The sequence below is a fragment of the Furipterus horrens genome, unplaced genomic scaffold (assembly GCF_987537825.1).
Source record: "Furipterus horrens unplaced genomic scaffold, mFurHor1.1.pri manual_scaffold_2, whole genome shotgun sequence".
In the NCBI taxonomy this organism is placed as follows: domain Eukaryota; kingdom Metazoa; phylum Chordata; class Mammalia; order Chiroptera; family Furipteridae; genus Furipterus; species Furipterus horrens.
Genome location: NW_028327172.1, coordinates 206,862,303 through 206,880,939, shown reverse-complemented (window position 1 = coordinate 206,880,939; position 18,637 = coordinate 206,862,303). Strand labels below are relative to the sequence as shown.

Genomic DNA, 18,637 nt, shown 5'->3' with positions numbered 1-18,637 from the left:
CTCCCCTTATTTCCAAAAATATTTTACAAAGAATCAAGACTTATTTGTAAACATACTTATACCCTGCAGAGTTCTAAAACAATTCAGGCAAGAAACAGTGGCTATGGTTGGTCAGGTTTGTATTAAATGACTTTCTTCAGAAACAGCCCGAGAAGCAAGAATGAATCTGTTTTTCTCCATCACTGCACATCCCGCACTGACCTCCCTGTGTTCTAGTCCTCAAAACATGGTGCTCGTTCCTACTCTGCTTCCTAAGTGCACCTGTCTGGCAGCAGATGCCCAGGAGAGACTTCAACATATGCCCAGGGAGCAGGGATTCAGGCATATGTGCAGGGAATGAGGATCCAAGCAAAGCAGTCCCCTCATCCTGAGAAGGATCCCAGGTAGCAGAGGCTACACTCCTTTGAAATTCTAACTGAATTGTATTCATTCATTCAACTAGTATTGAGAAGCTACGAAGTTCTGGTGCTATTTTAGGGTCTAGCAATCCAACAGGGAATCACCAGGAAGCAAGAACAACTAAACGAACTGGTAACAAAAATGAAGTCTATTAGAAGGTAATTGGGGACAAAGGAAACAGAAAAGAGGGTCAGATGGTCCCAGAAGAAAGGACAGGCAGTGTGCAGTTTTAAAAGGGAGAGAAAGAAGGGCCCATGGAGACTTCTGAGGTTTTTGGTCATGTGTACAATGGACTGAATGTTTGTGCCCTCTCCAAATGTATATGTCAAGACCCTAATCCTAATACGATGGTATTTAGAGGTGTGGCCTTTAGGAAGTCGTCGTCGGCAGCCGTCCGTCTCGAGAGACGATGGCGTAGCTTCCTGAGAGTCTATCTGCACCGCCGAGAATGACTGTGCAGTCCGATTCGGGAGTGACAATCCCTGCCGCACTTGGTACAGGTGAAGGCAGATGGCCGTTGTTGCTGCTGTTGACGCTGCTTCCGCCTCGATCTTTTCTGGGCCGCCTCCTCGTTGCGCGCAGCCTCCGCGCGTGACGTACCTTGCCTGACCGCGAGCCTCCAGGCTAGGCGGTCTCTGCTTGAACTTCCCATGTGTTGAGATTGATGGAGCATTGTGTCATGTCCTTTTTGCAGATGTCTTTGAACCGCAGTTTTGGGCGCCTTTAGGAAGTAATTGGGCCATAAGGGTGGAGGCCTCATAAATAGGATTAGTGCCTTTATGAGAAGAAGCTAGAGAGCCCTCTTTCCACCCTGCAAGGATACAGTGAAAAGCAGCCATCTGCAAACTGGAAGATGGCTCTCAACAGAACTGACCGCAGCAGCACCCTGAGCTCAGCCTTCAGCCTCTAGAACTGTTAGCCATAAATGTCTGTTGCTTAAGCCACCCCGTCTGTGGTAATTTTTATAGCAGGCTGAACAGACTAAAACAATGCGTGCGAAGCACATATGTCAGAGTTTTTGTATTTTTGGAAGTAGGTTCTGTTCTTCTTTTGTATAACTTATTTTATGGAAAAGGAGCACTCTTAAACATCTGCCTGTTGGAAAAAATTTTGAAAATCAAGGAATATTTTTCCATTACTTTTCTACTCTATAAATGGATATAAGATCCACAGAACATAGAAGACCCTAAGAAAAATATAAAATAGAACATCTAAACTCACTAAAATTTGTTTATCTTTGTTAGCTTTTCATTAATAACTCCCAATGAAAATTACAAAATGTAAAATAACAAATTATTTTTATGTTTGGGACTATAATAAACAAAAGGAATGTTTTTTAAAATTCTCTGGTAGCTCAAATAAAGAAAACATCCTAAACTAAAAAGCTATTCAACTTCCTCGCTGCCTCCCTGTGCTATCATAGATCACATAAAATTCTCTGTGTGCATAGAGGCTCAATTTCTGAGACACTCATGGTTTTGAGATATGAAGATACTGATCTCTGATGAAAAATGAGAATCCCAAAACTCATCAGAGGCAACAATTCAAACTATTACTGGAAATGATCAAATAGTGTACATTTGGCACATACAGAGTTTTTTAAAATAATAGAAGTTGGTTTATATAACTCCTATTTCCATTAGTGTTTCATAAACTTAAATTGCCTTGCAATCACCTGGTGCCTGTTAAAAATGCAAAGTGCTGGTTCCAGTCCCACAATGTAAATTTGAAAAACAGAACCAAGAAATCTGCATATGAATCAAATACCCTGGCGATTCAGGTCCCAGGGTCCCCAGACAGGAAACTGTAGTCCCTGAAATGCAATGAAAACAAATAAAGAATCCACTTCTGTGTAAGAAAATATTAATGCCCTGTACACACAACCTGTAAACATTTCCACACATTTTGATTAGAAGTGGCTTTAAAATTAACAATCCATGTGTACTTTAGCTCATAAATCTCTTTGGAGATTATCAACAGGTTAGCCTTAGGAAAGGCACTTCTTCCCCGGCCTTTGGTTTCCATGACAACACATCTTCTCTAAACGATCCTGGCATCATTTGACCCTCACTTCCTCACTCCTTGTGGAGGAATGATTTGTCTGAATGGCAAATTTAGGACAGATAATGTTCCTGCTCTGCTCAGTCTTTCCATTTTGTCCTTCTGGGAGCAAACGGCCCGCATGGAGCAGGATCCTCCCCTGCTCCTCCAATCCCGGTGTCTCCTGGGCAGCACCATTCCCAGGCGGTGGGCTGAGGGGTCCAACCGCAGGCAGCACTGCCTGTGACTGAGAGGCTGGAGCTGCCTGATTCTGCCCTACCAGCAGGCCCATGCAGCTCTCACATGGGGCTGCAGCCTCTGACCCGGCTTCCCTCACCTGCAGACCACATGTTGTCCTCCCTTCCCACTCCTTTGCCTTAGTTCTTATTCATTCAGAACCAGGTAGGGTAAAGGACATGCTATTCTTCTGGGTTCCTGCAAAACCCCGGATAGTGAGAACAAAGGCTAGTGCCAGGAAAACACGCAGACAGCAGAGTCACAAGATTGGTCATCACTGCAAACATGTTTGTCCCATTTCAGTTAAAAACAAGCCTAAAATGATTTATTTCTTTTGTCTTTTATTCATTCCATAGAAAACAAAAGACAACTAGAAGTAAAAATTCTTACTATCCAAATCACATGGTGAAATGATGAAAAATACATAAAAAATTTATAGACAGTGCTAATATGATTTATAACGATCTTGCAATTTCAGCTTTAAGATATTTACTCGGCTTGCTAAAGTTTCATTCAACTCATCCATTATTCATCTGATTGGAATTCATAATAAAGTTATAAACATTTATTAGAATATTTTGACAGAACATCATTGGGAACTCATTTACTTTCTCTAACCTTCTGTTTATGCATCTATAAAATGGGTATATAAATTTATTTCTCTGAAGTTGGGACAAAATTGAAATGGGAGTACATATCATAATGATTTATATATAATAAAATAATATGCCATTATAAATCATTACTGTATTTTATGAATTATTTTTCCATTATGTTTTACTCAGGAATCATGAAACTCTTCATGTATTTCTTCAGATTAAATAACACTGCTTTACTGATGAAAAGCTACGTGTACTGAGACCCTGCTAAATGTTCTCTGTGTAATTAAGAAACATTAGCGCATGCCTGCTATGCTCAAGAAGCTTTTACTGAACAGAAGAGATGCGAAAAACACACACTGGACACAAGAAGGAAGAGGAGAATAGGATAGTGGGCTTTGTGCAGGAGAAGCGATAAGGAAGGAGGAGGTTAAGGAAATAAGAGGAGAATAGGCTTGATTTAAAGACCGTTCTGACTCAGATGGGTGGAGGACAGCAGGCAGGTCACTTCAGGGGGAGACAAACACAGGGCCCCAGTGAGATGGGGATGAACAGGTGTGAGTGGTTGATTTCCTGCTCTTGGGTCAACAGCTCACTAAGCATTGTTCTGTTCTTCAAGGTAAACAAGGGTGTAGCTGACCTCTCAGGTGTAGTTTTTGTTCAGCACATGGCAAAAACATGATTTTAAAGTCTCTATAAAAACATCTTTCAATTGATTCAAGCAATTTTCCAGTTTGTTGCACTTTTAGTCTAAAATCAGTTGAATATGTATTATTATACATTGCTACAAAATTGCCATTATATTAAATTTCATTTATATTACAGAGCCTTCCAGAACTAGGAGAAATATATGTCTGTTTTTTAAGCCACCCAGTCTATGGTAATTTGTTTTAGCAGTTTGGACAGGCGAAGACATGGTACATGAAGCACATATATCCAAGATTTTTGTATTCCTGAAAATAGATTCTGCTCTTATTTGGTATAACTTATTTTATGGAAAAGGGACATCCTTAAACATTTGTCCATTTAATAAATTTTGAATATAAAGGAATATTTTTTCTTAAGCCTATACTTTTTTTTACATATTTATATTTACAAGGTTATTAGCCCTTAGTTTTTACAAAAATCCAATAACATTCTGCTGTAAATTTATATAAGAGAAGCTTGAGTCTTAAAAACTGAAATGACTCATCCAAAACCACGCATCTTGTAAATGGTGGTATAAGAATTCAGACCCACTTTGACTTTATTCCCTTTACCACTATGCGTAGTCTACCTCTGGCCACACCATTCATTAATGGGGGTAAAAATTAGATTTTAACACTAATTTAAGAAGCATATCCCAGCCATACTAAAATATGTAGTTCATATATTTCATAATCTGATATCATCATCCTTTATAATCTACATTATCACTAGTGAAAAAAAATTGTTATTCTGGCAAACATTCAAAGAAAGTGCAGTTTATACTGAGGTTGAGCAAGAATGGTATTTTCTCTGACAATAATTAATGGAGTGCTCTGGTCTTCATCCCTTTTTCTGGTAATTTCCCCCAGTGACTCAGGGTTAAGATTCTGTCACAAAAATTATCCTCGGCTGTTCTGATGTTCACTACACTTTTTTCTCCATGAGCAGAAATGTGAATATTGACTACACTTAAAGTTCTTAGTTGATACGATGGAAATAAACATTCTTACCTTATTCAAAACATCCAATTTTCCTAGCCTTTGAAGGAAAAAGAGGGCTAATGTGGAGTAATTGGTGGTGAGACAGAATAGGGCCAAGTCCATTGTCAAGGATCTTAATTTGCACAAAGTAAGACATTTATCATTATGTTAGAAAATAATTAGGGAAGATTATCTTAATTAGGAGGCACATTACATAAATATTCTTTAGTAGCAGGTAAATTAGAAAGGAAAAGGAAATCCCTCATTTGTTTACTTTATTTCAAGACAAAGTTTAAATAATTCTATTTAACCAAAGAGAAGGTAGAGAGAAGGAAATAAAAATGTAGTTAAGTTTAGCTCTTAACCCTCTACTTGGGATTTGCCTCTGCTGTTTCCCACCATAGTTAAGTGTGAATCTAGTCAGCACTAATCTGCATCCAGGAGAATGCACATAAAGGAGCAAAACAAGGAAAGGACAGCCAGAGTTAGACAATTCCTGTCCTATATCCCTGTCTATATCTGGGATTGGCCTCAGACCAATACTCTTGGCACCTCAGAATCCATCTTGCACTTGATATAGCAGCAGACTTTCTGTGGCTTACTATGGAACATACAAGCCAAGTCCAAGAGTAAAGAGCATGGCATTATAGGAAAAGATCACTACTGGCACCGCTATTAATGAAATGAGTGAAAGAGGTACTCATAGTATAGATGTCATGGCACAAGGGCTCAAGCTACCCATATTCACTTGAAAAACTTCCCTTCCTTTCCAACCCGAGAACATTTATTTGAAGGAGCTGAAAATCTTTCCTTAAACAATTATTTCACATTTGAGTTGTTCTCCAAAGAACAGACATATTAAAGTCCCTCTAGAGTGTGGTAGGATGAGATCTGTCTTTGTGGAAAAATTTCTTCACTTACCTTAGCCAGCCATTGGCAGGATAGTTCTTCTTATAAAATGTGTGTATTTGAAGTATATGAGCCAGGAAGGTCAACTCTCAACTTTATAAAAATTTTGCAACTACAGCATTTCTTTGCTGATCTTGCATTTTCCCTCGAATACACCTCTAAAATGCTAAGCTATATGTTAGTTTAATTGTTGATGCATTATAGAAGAGTTAGACAACAATACTGAGGTCACCTTACTATTTTGAGCATTATAATTTTAGTCTAAAATCTTGTTAGGGACCCAGAGCTATCATGCAAATTTTTAATGAGGTACATTTTCAAAAAGCATTTTAGATATACAACCATTATTGTCATGAAGGAATATACTTGACTAATTCTTTCTGTGTCTCCTTGAATGTTTACAATAACAGCATGAAGTTAATCCTGCTTTCATGCAAGTGATGTTTAGAAGGCTCTGCTAATTTCTTCTGCAATGCACCAGTGATACGTAAGAATGGCTGAACAGAGTGAAGACAGAAGTGGAATATTGGTATTTGTTCAGGTGCCTTAGTCTCCTAATTATTTTACATTACACATATTCCCCTGTAATTTGTTTAAATTTGGAATCATATAACTAATTAACCTCATTCCTGCCAGGTCTTCAATATTCTGTTTATTCATTAGAGAAGTTTTGTGAGCAGGTCATTAATAACCACGAGTTTATTGACATATAAAGTCACTCATGTCACTTAATTCTACTCAAATGAATGTCTGAAAAAGTACTTGACCCCAAATATGCTATCTTGATTCTACTAATTCAGGGATCTTAGAGTATTTCTTTCCCTATTACAGAAATTTAGAAAAAAAATTAGCACTTACATGGAAGGTTAAATGGAAAGAACACATGTTCTAGATTTTGAAGTCTGAAGTCAACTACATTCTACTATTTGGTTGCTCATAAACAAGACAAGTTATATAGCCTCTTTGAACGAATTTCTTCCCCTATAAAAGTGGATGTAGAAAATATCTGTGGACTATCTGAGATGTGGTAGAACCCAACCTCATATAAGTTGCAACATAAAATATTCAGAATCAGCATAAAGAAAATTAAGTTTTTGGCAGCTCTGTTCATCATGTTTGAGATTCTTTCTACCAGTAGTTATGTAAGAAGAGAGAGACTAAAGTCTTAACTGGAAAATTTAGGTTACAATATGGTGTGTGCTTTGTTTCCAAATTATTCTGTCACAAAACCACTCTATAAATTAGAAGATCTATGAAAATCTATGAAGTCAGCATTATGATGATCTCCAGATGATGGCTGAGGCCATTGAGGTTCAGAGAGGTTTGATGATTTGCACAGGGCCCACAGCCAGCATGCTTCAGGGTCAGGGTTTGACATTTGTTGTCTATTCTCAAGGATCAGTGTTTCCTAACCTCAGTATTGTTCTGTCTCTATAGCCAAGCTCTATCATGAATTCAAGAAGAGGCTTGGTGTGATTCATTTCTTAACATGACCTGTAGTACAAGTGAATTTGACTGGATAGGCTTTCATAATTTCCTACTCAAAATACCTATTATTCTTGGCCCCAGACTTTGTCACATGAACAAAATACACCAGACATTTACTTGAGATACACATGGGCATGCCTCTAAAAAGAGGCATTACTCTCCCACCCTGCTATTTAAATTCATCTATGTGAAATGTATCTATTAATAGGGCTCAGGAAGTATTTGAATGTGTACGGCAATGGTTTTATGCATGAAAACCTTCCTCCTAAATCCATACAGACCCAGCAATTACTTCATCTAGTGCAAGACTATGTCATTTATTCCCTGTCAACAAATAATCTGATGCCTATTAAGTAGCATTCTTGATATTTGAGATGGACGTGATGATCCATGAAAGGCCGAGACCGTTCTGATCCACAAGAGAGCAGAACAGGAGTACTATGTTTGAACTACCATGTGAATCTCATGTTTGTACAACATTAATATTCCTAAGGTTGGTTTAAAAGACATTAGCAGTCCAGCCCTAAGACATGGTTTCTTAACATTGAGCTCGTCAACATGGTCTTTGGTGTCCATGTTCAAAATGTCCGTGAATAGTACACAGCGACAGTGCAATAAGCCCAAACCACTTGGCACTCCCTACCTTTCAGTGGAGCAGGCAAATGTGTGTGACCCATGTGGAAAGCAATGTGACCTCACATTTATGTCAAGAGACTTGAAACAGTTCATTCTCTTATCCCATTAATTCTTCTTATAAGACCCTATCTTAAGAACATAATTCTAAATCTATAGGCAACTTCACCCACAGAGATTTTATGACAGAATTTTTCAAGTACCGAAAAAATGCAAATAACTTACATGTCCTGGAATCAGGATAACTAAATTACAGCACACAATTTATAGAGTATAACACAGGCATTAAAATATTTATGAAGGATCTGTAATATAATATAAAAATATACTCTAATATTGAACTTAAAGCAAAATAAAATTTTATGGTACATACATACAGTACTATTAAATTTAAAGGAACAAATCTACATGTAGAAAAAACTGAAAGTATTTAAATAAAAATATTACCAGTGGTTATTTTTTGAGTGGTGAAACTAGGGGCACTTTCTGCATATTTCTGTCTTTTTCTATATTTATAAAGTTTCCAGAACGATTATTTATTACTTTGGCATGAAAAAACATACCTATTTCCAACACACAGTTTTTGGTTTTCAGTGATTTCCAATAATGCTAGGTTGTTTTCACACTTAAATTCCGTTCAATGATTTATGAATACATGTACCTAAAAAGGCTTACAAATACCTCAATCTACTGGTTCTCAATGAGGAGGGAGGTAATTTTGCCTGCCTTCCTCTCCCTTGGGATGTTCAGCAGCACCTGAAGACAATTTTGGTTGTCACAATTTTGGTAAAAGAGCTACTGACATTTGGTAGGTAAAGTCCCAGGATACTGCCAGTCACTATAACACAGAGGGCAGCACTCACAAAAGAATAATTATCTAACACAATAGTGCTGAGGTTGAGAAAGTCTGACTAAAAAAAAAAGTTTAGACATTATATGAATTCAAAACTTCATGGAAACTTTGGGAAGTTTATTACCAGGACTTCTGAATTGATATGCCTATCAATTACCTACCCATCCATCCACTCACTCCTACAGGGCACAGAATATAGAGATAAGTGCTCTGTTTATGTGATGCTTGAAATTTAGCGAAAGGGGCAGACATCGAAATAAAAAGTGTAATGTAGTTTGAAGTGCTAAGATTGAGAGCTCAGGGATAATAGAAATGGACACTTAATCCAATGAGGTGGTTCAAGGGAGGCTTTCTGGAACAGATGGGTCCTGAGCTGAGCTTAAACAATAAGAAGGAGTTGATCAGGTGAACGCCAATGGGATTGGTATTTTAGAAAAAGGGGCATGTGCACCGAAAGCAAAGGCATGAAAAAACATGGCGTGCTTGGGAAAGGATGATGTGATTGCACTGGAGCATAAAATAGGTGCAGGAGAGTGTGGAGAGAAGACAGTGGGGCCTTAAGAATAGAGTGTCTCTTTCTGCTTAAGGAAGACCAGAAGTTCTTCTCCAAGAAGGAAGAATATAAACTAAGAGTTGAAGGTTGTAAAGATGTTTCCAGAAATACGAGGAGGGGGTGGAATTCTGGAAGAGAGAACAGTATATGCAAAAGAATGGTACTGGAGGCAACATAAGGTGCTTATGTACCCTGAAATCGGGCAGAGGAGAAGAAAGGAGACATGACGAGGGATGGATTGGACTGGTAGGCACTGGCCTGGTCTTCATCGCTTCCATCACATGCAGCCATATGGAAGTTTTGTTTTGTAGGTGATACAGAAGAATCTTGAACATGAGCTCAGTCCTCATGTTTTAAAAAAGTTCTCTTGTAACAATATGAAGGCAGATTAAATGGGAATAGGATTAAAATGAGACAAATATATTGACGCAAATGGACAAGACATCAAACTTGCAGTTGATAAACCCACTGATAAGTATTTGCTGAGCCTCTAGGACACACTTTGTGCTGCTCTGGACACTGGAAATACAAGGAAAATTACTCATTGTGAAAGTAGATAGACTGGCCCCTTTTTTCTAGCAGAGAAGAAAATACATTAATATAAATGGAGTGATTTGAGGAATAGTGTATGAAAGTTTATCATCATAAAGTGCTATATTGTCATATGACATATGTCAGGACTCATTGAGTGAAGATCAGGGAAGAAAGGTGATATTATATGAAAGAGGGTAGATTTTGATCTGAGCTGAAATGGTAAAATATGAGTGGCACTTGGGTAAGAAAAGGCATTGTGGAAGAAAAGGGAATAACGTGAGCCAGGAGTTAGAAACTGGGCTTAACATGACGTGTCCTTGAACACGTAAAACTAGGTTTTATCAACCATCGGTGTTTCCCAAGGATGCATGATGCAGTGTGCTAAAAGTGACTGAGATTCAGCTCCAAGGTCACCTTGACGAGTGTTTATTTGATGCTCCTCCCACCTCCAAATAGGACTGGTCAGTCTCTGCTTTATGTCCTCCTAATCCTTGCGCAGATGTGAAACCAGTGCAATTTACTAAACCAATTTGCTTGTATGTTTATTTGTATGTAAGCCCCTCTTAGCCAAAACTATGCATTTAAATTCCCAATTACTAGCACAGTGGGTACACAGATCACATTTAACAACCTTTTCTTCATGGACGATTGCATGAACAACCATGTTTATTAACAGGTATAATGGATGTGAAGATCAAAGACAGAAATAACATTAACACTATAAGTAATACCCAATATTTGTTGAACCTGTATGGCAGCCACTGTGCTACGCATGATTTTAACAAGTAGCACTTAATTTACTTCTTATTATAATCCTACCAAGTAAGTGCTAATATTGTCCGCATTTTGCATATGAGAGAACTGAAGTTCAGGGTGGTAACATATACTTTATCCAAAACCATGTGGCCTATATAGAGCAGAACTGTTAACTGACTTCAGATCTGCCTCACTTCAAAGAACATTAACTTACTTACTACTTATATATTTTTTATTTTCAGGAGAACTCAAAAGACTCAATATAATACAATACTCTGAGGAGCAGTTTACTTAGAAAAGTTGAAATGTATCCTTAATACCACCACTAGATAAGCGTTTATAACCTTAATGAAAAGGGGATATGATTCCATCTTGTCCAAGAGGCAGTAAAACCTAAAATGAAAAATCAATAAGACAAGATGACCCAAATCATCCTGTCTAGCCCCGGCATTACTCACTGAGTGACAAAATCATGTGGATGGCTTATTTCAGAGAACAACCCTTTAAATTGGCCTAGATATGGGGGATTGGGGAAAGGAAAGACATTTTATTGAACAAACACATGTGTGCTAATTCAAATCAGTTGCTAACTGAACCGATAATTCCATCAATCCCCGAAAAGGGACCAGACCCTCATCTACTAAGTGAGACCAAGGACTCAAAAAAATCTAGATAAGTTTCTCAAGTGCGTCCTGTCACCAGCCTGAGGCCTCTTCTCAATAGGTTTCCTTATGGCCAACTCTAGTACAGGGTTGGCAAATTATAGCAATAGGCCAAAACTAGCCTGCTACCTGTTTTTGTGTGATATTTGAGCTAAGCATTATTTTGCATTTACAATGGTTAAAAAATAAAAAAAGCAATATTTAGCAGCACATAAGAGATTTATATTTGTGTCCAGAAATAAAGTTTTATCAGAACGTAGTCACACTCATTCACTCGTGTACCTACTGCGCCACAACAACAGAGTTGAGTTCTGACGACGGCATTGCCCACAAACCTAATCCACTTACTGTAGGACAAGTTGGATAACCCCTATTCTAGAATAAAGCTCTGCAGGGCCAAAGAACTCAGTGAGGAACACACTGCAAACATCATGGGTCTGGCCTTTCAGATTTATTATCAGACTCAGCGATTCTCAGTGGTGGGCCATGGGCCAAAGGCAACAGCGTAAAGGGAGAAATGATGAGAAATGCAGATTCTCAGACCCTAACCTAGATGTATTGAATCAGAAACTCTGATGATGAGGCCCATTAATCTGTGTTATAATAAGTCTTCTAGGTGATGCTGATACAAGGTGAAGTTTGAAAACCATTGATATAATCTGAACACATTACCCTATCCTGACAAAATTACAGGAAAAAAACTTACTGGTTCCTATTTATATTCAAACAGTGAGTTAGATATTTCACTTATACTTTTGTATTCCATGTAATAATCTTGAAAGGTTGGGTTTATGAGCCTTAATTTACAGAAAAAAAAAAACAACAACAAAACAAAACAAAAAACCTCAGCTCAGGAAGGTTAAGTAACTTATTTAAAGTTACCAATTAGGATTTACACTCCGATTTGTCTGCCGTGTAGCCTGTACCCCTGCCCCTCACCTCACTCTGCCCTCTTCCTCATCGTCTGTGAGGGCATCCTGAGGGAGCTGCCCTGGCTTGTCACCTAAGCCCTGGCATTCTCTTATTGAATACAAATAATTTTAGAATATAAACAATTTTAAAAAGTATCAGCGTCAGACCAGACCACTCTACCTATGACTGAGCAAGAAAAAAAACAATGCCACAGAAACATAAACTTTGTTTAAACCACAAAAAAAGACCAAATAATCCTCATCCTAGCGAATGTAGCTTGCTTCCCTGCTGATGACAGCATTAGCTTCTGTCTGGTCTTCACTACTTATAGTTACTATTTAAGATGTCCAGTCATAGAATGTTCCTGGTTTCTTTTCTTCATCCAATCCAGAGCAAAGCCCTGCTTCCTAAATCATAAGTCCCCCAACACAAGCTCAAATCCCATAAATTCTTTCTAACACCCTGTTACTGAGATGCCCCACAGTTCTCCATGGTGTGTGTTCTTCCTCTCTGGGAAGGTAACCAAGCCAAGTTGTTCAAACACAGGTGGATTCCTGGTGATCGTTGGCTGGAGGTCAGTGAAATGTACAACCCATTGAAATGTACACTCATCTCTCCTTCCTCTTAAGATTCCAGTTCTCTGGTTCCAGCTGGGTCGGGGAATGGGTTCCCAAAGTAAGCAAAACTGAAAAAGAATACAGTATTCTCTCACTTATTGCAGGTATTACATTCCAGACCCATCCCCGTGAAATAGGAACCTTACATTTATTCTACACTCTTAAACCTGCGTAACTTTAACAACATATATATACAGTACCGCAAAATCTCGTGATATAGTGAAAAACCCATGATAAAAAATTAGATATAATATTTTTTAAAAATACCGCGATACAGTGAGGCGATACAGTGAGGCCACGATACCTGAACCGTGATATTGCAAGGGACTACTGTAGTCTCCAAACCAATCGGTAGCAAACACATTAGCAGGTCCAGAGCAGACACTTGGTATCTTAAAAGGATTCATGGGCTCTTTAGAATCAACCTGATTACAAACAATGACTTCAGGAAACTGCTTTGCTTTTAAAAATTACAGTTTAAGTTCCTATTTTTAGCTTCTAGTCTTTACCTGTTGAAGTCTTTTGATCTTTCAACTCATCAGATTTCAACTGTCACCATCTTCATGCAGACTTTCCTGACATCTTCCAACTGATGAGTTTTCTAAAGGCCTGGTTTCCCTCTTGCCAGACACATTAAGTTTTGTCTTGCTTATTTGTGACCTGTTTGGTCTCTCACCACTTTGCAAAATTTCTTAAGGATAGTAAAATACCCTCATGTCCACTGTTTCCCTTCAGACGGCATGAGCATAATAAATGTTAGTTCAGTTTTAGTCAGAAACCTAAGGGTCTTTTTTTTTCTAGTTATGAAATGGAAAGAGCTACTTTCCCAGCCAAATCAGAGCCCATTTTAGCTGGTTTTTTTTTTCCATCTCACTGCTGGATGTCTCATTTGAAATTATTTCCCAGGGCCATGGGGTTCTAATGAACAGCTGCCCCTGATGCATTTGGAGTGTGGGTATGTCTAATTTTGACATGAAATCTTACTAGTGAGAAAAATCATAATCAACTAATCGGCAGTTCCAGGCCACTGTGGAGACTTGAGAGAGGCACAGGAGCCCCTTAATTATGCAGCTTTAATAGAAATGTACTGACTTTCTTACTGAATGAGAATCCATGATGCTCATGCCATAATTTTTTGAGGATCATCTATACACCAAGCATTGTGCTAGACAATAGGGTTAATTATATAATCCAGGAGGAGAAGAAAGAAAACTGTGTCAACTATCCTTTACCCATAATTGGTTGTTGTTCCTGGAATTCCACATTGTACCATGTCCCTGTGTGGACCTTATGCAAGTGCCTTTCTGTCACCTGAATTCGATACATGTCTCTTCATCCACAAAAACCCAGCTTAGAAACCACCTCCTTCAAGGAGTCATCTCTGATCACTTCTATCTCTTCCTCTTGGACTTAATTGCTTTTCATTTTTTCTTTTATATTTTAGCCTGACTTGCATTAATCCATCTACCAAATGCACTTCATTTTCTTTGTTTATATTGACTATCTCCTTATACAACTGAGCATTTCTTGAGAGCAGTGACAACCTTTACTTCACCTTTGCATCCTGGGCCTAGCAGAGGGGCCAGCATATCTTACACAGTACAGAAAACTACTTTTAAATGCCAGCCATGGATGAAACACAAATATCAAAGTATCGAGAATTACTGAAGCTGGATGATGGGTACACGGACATTCCTTATGCTAGTCTCCATACCTTTTGTGTACAAAATTTTCCAAAATAAAAAGTTCAGAATAATTGAAGACCTTGTAAGATGTGAGCTATATCCATCAGAATTTTAAAATTTCCACCATAAATGGAGCTGCTGTATCTATAGCTACAACCTCTGTGTCCCACATTTTTTTTATTTTTCTCATGAGAAATATATTTAAATCCAAGCATGTTGCTCTGAAATAAAACACAATTATGCCATGCTAGAACAGGTGCAGGCCAAGGATGTTATGTCAAAGACAAATTTCTAAAAAAACTGGAAATCGATCATTTACACTAAGTATTTTACTGAGAATGGTACTTCATGGATTTTTGCCCCTGTTATCTCTCAGCTGAATCATTCCAGAAGCATAACTGGAGCCTCTGCTTCCATCCTCTTACCTCTGAACACATCTTCCATCTTCACATACTCCCAGGTTGACCCACCTAAAACACTGGTCCATCACACTACAACCCAAGTGACCACTTCAGACATATCTTCCATTTCAACAATCCCGCTTCTATGTGCTACCAACCAACACCCTTGTCCATGAAGCCACCTCCTGCCAGTGCTTCTGGTGACACCTCTAGCTCTTTGCTTACCTTGAAATGTTTTCTCCCCATTCTCAAGTTTTGGAAATCTTCCACACACTGCAATGTCCTATATGACTATTTATTCTCCATGGAGCCTTCCCTCGAGCCCTTTGCAGAATGAACCACTCCATCGGCACCTCTACATGCCATTTCTCGGGCTTATGCGCAGCACTTCTTCCTTCTGTCTATTGGGTAATTGGTCTCCCTTACTAGAAGGAAAGCTTACTGAGGGTACATTCCTTTGCAACTCTCTCAGTCAAGGCCTAACAGAGAATCTTGCACATATTTAGAATTCAGTAAGACATATAGTTCCTGCTAAATGATGAAATAATGAGATTAATTTTGTGAGTATTCTTCCTGTTCCCCTTATGAATAAGTGGATGTGTGTAAAACCTCTAATCATTATATTAAAATCCCATTAGTCATTTTAATCCTTTTTATAAATTGCTTTTGCTTCTTAAACCTTGAATTTCAATTTAAAAGGAATTATTTTTTTAAAAGGGCTTTATCAAAATTAGAATCTAATTTAGGTAAGAGCACAAATGTCTCTCTTAACTCTGTTCTCTCCATAGCTAATTCTCACCATGATTATAGACAATAATACTTAGGTAACAATGCTTTACCCCAGCACTAATGAGGACTGTCTCATTCCAATAGATTCAGAAGTATTTTCTAAATTAATCAGTGCACAGAGTCACACTGGAGAAAATAATCTACAGTTGTACCAGAGAGGAATCATTGCTTCAGGAGGTCAGTGTACAAGTTCAATGTTGCCCAAAAGAAGCTCAAGTTTCTGTTCTGGGCATCATCATCTTCACTTCTCCACCAAAAGGAATGGCTAACTTCCTGGCCTTATTCTGAGCCATATTTGGTAGACAGTGTAGTCTCAGTGAAAAGGTTAGTAATCTACATTGGGATGGTTCTTTTAGGTCATTTTATCATTTGCAGGTAGAACGGATGGAGGACTTGATAATCTAATATTTTGTGGTGTGCTCTTTAGTTGCCTTTTCTCTTGTTCCTCCACTTGGCTGATGATCTAAAAGTCTAAGTGCCATAGTCTGAGAAAACACAGGCAGGGGGCTAGTACAGAATTTTCCTGATATTATTGGTCTCACTACTGGATTCTACTTGGACTGGCCATTCATTGACATCAACTATGAGTCATAGGTGGTCAAAATTCAGTGCTCCTTAGAGAAAAGATGGTCAGAAGAACACTTGGCTTGTTTTTGTTCAAATCCTGTCGCTATGATAACAGTTGATGATATGGCTTAGCTTGTTTATATGCCGTACTTGGTTCCCACACTTGGGTTGGGGTCAAAGTCTAGTAGAAATTAAGTGGCTGTTGTATGATCTTATTCCCTGTAAATGTATTCCCTTCATATATTTCTTAGGGTGTTAGTGGACAGTTCAGGAACTTAGAAATTCACTAAATCTCCCATGTATGTTCTCATTCAGTCTCTTTCTCAATAGTAGAGAAGAGAAATAAATAAAAATGTATTGTAGTAGGAAAAGCACATATGATTCAGTAGTATTTAGTTTTGGTCCCATCTCTGCTCCCATTTCATTTGCCTTTTGACAAATCGGTTAACCTGCCTAGGCTGCGGTTATCGCCAGTGTCAAATGAGGAAGTTGGACTAGACCACCATTTTCTAACCTGTACTTCAGAACAAAAAAGGACTCATTTTCAAATAGATATGGGTTATACCTCAAGCATTATATAACCTACATCCTTGTATTTTAGCATGTTCAAAGATTATACATTGAATCCAGTTTACCTAACTTTCTGGACATTTTACATAATATCTATAAATATGTATGTACATCTATATATATGTGTGTACACAGAAATATAGGCTCATATATGAATATGGATATTATTTGGATATGAATATGGATATCCAGCCTAAGAAAGATGTTTCAGACTAGCTCAAATTCTATGATTCTAGTTGGAGAAGTCTACTTTTCATATTGTTGGAAATCACATCGGAAGTTTGCATCTGAAACCTTGAACTTTAAGTGACATGAAACAGGGCTTAAAGAATAAAAGCTGAGTCAATGGTAGGGGTCTTAAACTTAGGACCTTAAACTTTAAGTTTCTACACCATCAACACTGGCAATAGAGAGCTGTATGCTATCCTACAGCGCTATGAAAGTTAACTTCCTCAAATACCTCCACAGTGGCTCTCGTTTCCAGACCACTTCATCAACTTGAGTGTAGTTCCCTAAAGTTGGGGGCTATGACTCAAATGAGTCAGGGGAACAAAAACTAATATGATGACAAAAATAAAACAGAAGTAAATTATTCCAGTCATAGAAACTGAACTTATTGTATTCGTATTTTATTATGACACCAATGTTAGTGCATTAAGGCAGAAACCTCAAAATAATGCAGATTATTGTGTAGCGCTTGGAGAAGTTTGTTACGCATTACTCTCTTTTCAGGAAGTAGATAAAATTACTGTGCAATGTGAGAAAAAGAAGAAACTAACTTTCAAGGTTTTATTTAATCCCATTACAATATTATTCTCATGTATGCCTAAACAGAATTTGTCAGAATACCTAAAAGAAGGTATGGAAATTACATGACAGCTTCTTATATTCTTCTATTGGGCTAAACATTTAGAAGCTAATGAACCCACTTTGTAGAATCAAAGGACTTTCTAAAGATAAGACACACTGATCATTATGAACATATTACCAGAAACAACCCTGTATACCAGATGTGGTCTGAGATAATGATGTCTTAGCTATCAGGTCTTGGTTAGAAAGACTATGGCACAAGCAGGCTTAAATATTTCCATCAACTTCCAACATGACACACAACATGAGAAGTAAATATTCATTAAAAAAAAAGAAAAAGAAAAAAGAAAAAGAAACCTGGCAATAAAAGATCATATCCTTACTGGGAAGGAATTTTAGGAAGTGTCTCAAGAACTCCATTCTTTCACGTGAGAAGAAAGGAAACCTTGGACATAAAATCGACATTAAATGATAGAAACTGAGATGACTCGACGTATGTCATTTGAGTAGAAAAATTATTTCATGAAAAAATGTGTGTGTACATATACACACACGCAAATTGTTAAAGCAAAGTTAATCAACATTCTTTTTTACACTCTCATCTCTGAATAATAAAACTGATCGGGGCAGTAAAATTAATGTGAGGTGGACACAATATTTATTGATAGTAACAGCTCTGTCTTTGTGTATTATTTGTTCCCAGAAAAATGAAGAAAGTGGCTCACCAGGAAATGGAAATGAAACACTTTCGCAAATTAAGCATCCCAAACACACTTTTGCTAAGCACCCAGTAACTCCATTTTAAACTAAAAGCTTACCCATTTTAGATCATAATCAGCCACCCAGCTCCACCCCCCCGCACCTCCTAACTAATGAGGCACACACAGGTATTTCACTCAGAAATCAGGGTATGGCTCAGATGATGGAGTTACTAGTGACATTAAGGAGTGGCAGCC

At 37.9% G+C, this 18,637-nt stretch overlaps 1 protein-coding gene across 2 annotated transcripts in view; it reads right to left on the bottom strand.

Annotated features, from left to right (window-relative positions):
* Positions 1 to 18,637, bottom strand: part of KCNIP4 (potassium voltage-gated channel interacting protein 4) — a 391,027-nt gene that overhangs the window by 145,158 nt on the left and 227,232 nt on the right. The window lies entirely within an intron of this gene.